This window comes from Triticum urartu, chromosome 7 (genome assembly GCF_003073215.2).
Source record: "Triticum urartu cultivar G1812 chromosome 7, Tu2.1, whole genome shotgun sequence".
NCBI classification, from domain to species: domain Eukaryota; kingdom Viridiplantae; phylum Streptophyta; class Magnoliopsida; order Poales; family Poaceae; genus Triticum; species Triticum urartu.
In genome coordinates, this window is record NC_053028.1 from 677,930,128 (window position 1) to 677,935,717 (window position 5,590).

The 5,590-nt window shown below is 40.5% G+C and overlaps 1 long non-coding RNA gene across 2 annotated transcripts; it reads left to right on the forward strand.

Annotated features, from left to right (window-relative positions):
• Positions 1-1,980: 1,980 nt before the first annotated feature.
• On the forward strand, positions 1,981-5,085 carry LOC125524932. 2 transcript variants are annotated; one of them, XR_007291059.1, is made up of 4 exons: positions 1,981-2,220; positions 2,732-2,879; positions 3,165-3,221; positions 3,342-5,085. It is a non-coding gene; the product is annotated as an uncharacterized LOC125524932 (long non-coding RNA). The 2 variants fall into 2 exon arrangements; XR_007291058.1 differs by having other exon boundaries at positions 3,347-5,085.
• Positions 5,086-5,590: the final 505 nt, after the last annotated feature.

Genomic DNA, 5,590 nt, shown 5'->3' on the forward strand with positions numbered 1-5,590 from the left:
TATTTCATATGGAGAAAAATACGTATTTAGTATAGTTATACAGATCTCATGGCGGTGCTCTGTTTATGTACAGAGTGTAGATCTAACAGTAATGGTCTATTCATTTCTAAAGGGTCCACTAAATCAGTGACAAAATGTTTTTCCCTTCTTTTAGAATTTGGTGACCCCTCGATTTTTCTTGTGTATTGTGCTTTTACTATATGGTAAATATTTTTTTTTGATAAATGACATTTCCATTCAATCGATATATCAGGATGCACACAGCCAAAATGTCCAACAAGACCAGAAAGAAAAATATTGTTGTGCACCAAAAATAAGAAAGATCGGCCTAAGGTGGGGTAGATCGTATCTAAAGATTACGCCACCCATGATGGGAGAAAATTTCCCTCGCCGTATACTCTAGCCGGGTAGGCATTATCATAAAAAGGTCTATGTCCTTGGGTCCATCCAGGATAGACAAAGTATGAAGCCATCGCATACATGCACAAATAACCTGCACAAGAGACTAAACACATTTTTGTGTGTGTTAAAAACCACATCTTATTCCTTGTAAGCTACAGAGCCCAACATAAGGATGCTGCTCACACAAGAATGGATGAAGAAAATTATTTGTCAATACCGCGCAACCAATTGTCAAACATATCACGCACACTGCGAGGGGGGTAAAAATTTGAAGCTACTTGAACAATGGACCACACTGCACGAGCAACTTTACACCGTAAAAATAGGTGTTTAATAGACTTGTCATGTTGGCAAAAGACACAAGTCTCACTACCTTGTCAGTTGCCGCGTGCCGAGTTATCTCTGGTCAAGATCGAATCTCTGTTTTAAAACAAGAGGAATATCTTCACTCAAAAAGTATTGGTTGTACCCCCATACTAGTGTACCCTCTATCCACACTCAAGATAGAATATAGATATATGTTCATGTTCTGCTCTGCCCGTGGGCTTCAGCAAAAACGGTTTGAGTAAACAAGAGGATTTGAAAAAGGAGACGGGAGTGAATAATTAATCATTTTTTATTGAAGCTAAATTAATGTCAACTCCGCTAGTTGCGCTGATTTATTTCATGTGCTGGCCCCGTTTGATAACAAAGAATTTTTCTAAGTATTCCAAGAATACTGCAGTTTTTTAATTACCGTGAGTTGTTTGATTAGCCAACAAATTGTAGTATTAATTACCATGGTATTTTTTCTGTATAAAAAAAGAGGGTCCGACCACTTTTTTTAAATCTGAGCAACTGAAAAAGACGAATCCATGCATGGCGCAAGGTCGCTATTCTTCCTTACCCGGTTCTGATGGCGCCCGGTTTATTAGGATATGTCGCTCGATGATTTTGACTTTGTGTTAGGACCTTCACCGTGATTACCCTCGAAAAACAGGATCTTCACTGTGATTTGACTCAACGAAACATCCAAGAGTTAGGGCGGTTACCACATAACACATGTGGTAAGCAACTCAAATAATCTATTATTTACTACCACTATAAAAAAAAAAGAGGGCGGAGAACCAAATCATCCTATCCATCGAAACCTGTAATCTGATGGTCTACATCCCTTCAGAATACTAAACGCGTTTTACGCATTAATTACCCACCATGCCATTACTTAATTAATTACCAATCATTGCCATTAGCATCGTTCCCGACCACGTCACTCGCAACCAGCAGTTTTGGCCCGACCACAGCCCCACCCCTCGCCCGCCTAGCAGTTTTGGCCCGACCACCGCCCCACCCCTCGCCCGCCCCGCGCCGCGCCGTCCGCCTCGACCGCCGCCACGCCGTCCGCCTGGTCCGCGCCGTCCGCCTGGTCCGCCACGCCGTCTGCCTGGTCCGCCGCGCCGTCCGCCTGGACCGCGCCGCCGCGCCGTCCGTGCTCCATCCGCCCGGACCGCCGCGCCGCCAGGACACAGCCCGCGCCGACCGGGTCGCGTTCGCCACGCCGTCCGCCTCGACCGCCGCCGCGCCGTCCGCCTGGTCCGCCGTGCCGTCCGCCTGGACCGCCGCGCCGTCCTACCTCATCCTCGCCTCCCAAGGACCTCGGCAATCGGGAAATGTTTAATTTGATCTCGCCTGCAACACCGTCGCTGTCGGGAAGTCGTCCAATGAGATCCGTGCGCATCAGACCTGGCGGTGGCTCCTCTCCTCAGCCGGACCCAAAGCTGGAGAAGGCGCTGCTGGCTGTCCACTTCATCGGCTACTTCACCCGGGATGGCGTCGCAGGTGAGTCCCGCCACCCCCTGAATCCTTCTTATTCTCCCCCATTCCCCATGTCCAACACCTATACACCCACGTGCAGCAACTCCTCGATGCTTCACATGTTCAGTTGCTCCTCTAATCACTCTCTCTCACTCTCTCTGTGTGCTTTTCTTTGTATTGTCTACTAAGTACAGTAGGTGTACTGTTCTATCTTTGTACTATTTTCTTTAACCTTTTTTGTTGTTTATACTTTGTTAGTAAATGCTCAGTTTTTTGCAATTATCTCATCACAGCGATCTGGAAGTGTCTGGTTTGAAACCCTTCTAAATAGTCACGTAAAGTTTTTCTCTAATGGAGAAATCTTCCCAAATAAAGAAAGGAGGATTAACTTTTCATCTGTAATAAAGACAATGGATAAGGTGTATAACTTGGATTGAAATAGTAGTGCTTCCAAGAATGAGTGCACTGTTGCTGTTGCCTTCAGTTGGATGTTTAATCAGGTGATGATTTTGATCAGTTTTCTTTTTATATGTAGGCATATCGTTGTCAAGTTGGTGTTAAAATCAATGTACGCATATTCTTAGATCTGATTAGGGTCGTCGAGGAGAAGAACGGTGGCCCGGACCGCATACACATTATGGAACGCAACTTGCGGACAATGTGCGTGGAGAAGAGATCCTGAGGTATGTAGAAGCCATATGAGCTTTTTAGTTGAGTGACAGCAGAACTAAACAATTTTTTATGTGTACTCTTTTTAAGTTGATTCAGTTACAGCCTTAATTCGAGAGCATGTGTGTTCTGTTTTTGGATTGATGATGATGAGTTGTAAATTTGTGAGATTAGTTGCAACGAAATTCGGTTCAACAATTCAGTGTTTATACGTACAAGATACTATACTATAGCTCAGGGTTAAAATGTTATATGTAGTTCTGCACATCGCAAGTCCTACTGACTTTTCCTTGTGGTAGGAGGAGAGGATATTGGATCTGAGTGCGCGAGGGAGAAGCAAAAGGATATTCAGAAAGGTTTTGCTCTTCAAAATAAATGCATTCGTAAATACTAAGCTTAATAAGGTTTTTAGGGATCTGAAAGTACTGAAAGGATCTGAACTTCAAACTCTGCTTTTTTCTTTGCTTGCTTGGCAGTACAGTCTGCAGTATATACATTGAAATATTCCCAATCTCCCCGCTGCTTCTGACGAAGTATCAATCTCGGACTGATTGCTCTCTTCTTGTGGTCTTACAAGACTTGAAATATTGGTATGTCCCATACATTGTCTTAATGCATTAGTTTTGTTATATTTGCAGTGTGCACATGACTCTTTCTTATCTTTATTTATTAATAACAAATAAACAACATTGTTTGTTATCTTTACTTATTAATAAAAGTAAGTAGGAATTCTGGATAATGACTTATGAATAACAATATGTAGAAATTCTGAATAAAAAAGTACATGAGAAATATGGTATCCACCTTAACAGAGCAATAATAATTTTAGTTGCTGAGAGGTTGACGTTGAAATTTTTAGAGAGCTAGACCCATCTTGTATGCCAACATTGGTCTTTAGATTAGTCAGTGTTGTGTTGCAGCATATGTTCGCTATAGAATATGTTTAGGATTTCTATAGAATTTGATCTGCAGGATTTTGATACTAATGTCTACATCCTTATAAAGATGTTTCATGTTTCTGAAATGAATTTTGTCTATGTGAAGATAAGAAAGAGTGGATAGCAGTAGCGGGTCTTAAATTTGCAAGCTTTTCTTCAAGCAAGTTAATCATATGTACTAAATGTTTGTCAAATTATAATTAAAGGTGAATGGTTTGTTACAAATCTAGCATACATCTTTTTTATCTCTATCTTGGTGCACATATAACTTACACAATGTGAAGTTGTATATTAAAGTATGATGTTTCCAAAACGAATGCCAAACATAAGGGGAGTATGTCAACTTCCAAACATTGAAGAGGGGTGTATAACATCGTTGATTTTGGCTCTTGTTGCTATAGATGGGAGGATAATACATCTCTACTCTGTCCTTTACATAATTCTTGCCGTGGTTTTAGTTCAAATTTGAACTCCTCACAAGAATTAGAATTCTGCATGAATTGGAGGGAGTACTTTGGTGCTTTATTCTTTAATTCTTAATTATCTCTCATATGTGTGCTCGTAAGCATTTCGTTGAATGATTTGCTACCATGACAACACAAAATTCAGTTCACTAGTTCTTGATTGGATATCTGATTGAACAAAGAAATGTATATTTAGGCATTTGACAGGTTTCATGTCTGAAATTCCAGACTAGGCATTAGTAAATGAATAGATATACAAGGAGTAGTCTTTAAGTAAGGTCAGTACAAGAAGGTGATCATAGCATCAGATTGTCCTAACTTGGTGCAAAATTATGGTCATCACGCATGGGCATATCTCTTTCAGGACCAAATCCAAGACATAAGTCAATGCTGGCTACCTTTTGGTGTATTTATTTGTTTTTGTTAGTTGATGGTTCTCTTTTATTGGCTAGATCAGCTATCCAACTTGTATCTGTTTCGTTGTATGAGGCTCCAGGGTTAATCCTAGCTCGTGTGATGAACAATTCAATCAAAAAGTTGTTTGTTTCATATTTGGATTATCAAGGATATATTTGTATATCAATAGTCAATTTTGAAACATAACAAGCAAGACCATGCCCTTTTGGCCGGCCGAAAGAAAAAGTCCCCTTGGTCCTTTCTTTGCACCAATCCTTGTGCAACCACGATGACAAAACACTTGAGTTCCTAGATTGAAAAGAATAAATCAACTTAGGTTATACTAGAGTATTGCAGATGATGTTGTTTATGATCATTCATCGACAACACACTTCAGAAACTAACTTTCTCCAAAAAGCAAGACGAGATGAGATTACTACCTGTAAGTACTGGACTTTCTAGAATTTGTCCTTAGCCTTAGATGTCCTTGATGTCATGTATGAATTTATTTTCCAATGAGTGGACAGATTTTATGCTCTCAAGTTCTTATGCTTTTAATAATTTTAATTTGGCTCTATTAGTCAACACGTGCATTGCACGTACACGATTACTAGTAATAATAATAAAAGAGTTAGGCTGGCTCCTAGTCCAGTACACGATTAAAAATCGGCATGGTAAGCTGGACAGAAGTAGGGACTCCGTTGGTGAACTAGTCAACTACTGTTTGCATGCAACAGTGGCTGGTTTAAAAGAACGCGTGTGTTTGCTACAGCTAACGGCTAGCCAGCATTTTTACATCGATGCCCATTATGTTAGTCAAACAGCTTCTCTGTATGATTGATACTTCAAAATACGTTGATATGTAAAACCGTGGTATCCTATAACCACGTGTTAAAATACTGCAGTTTTTCAATACTTTATGTCTGA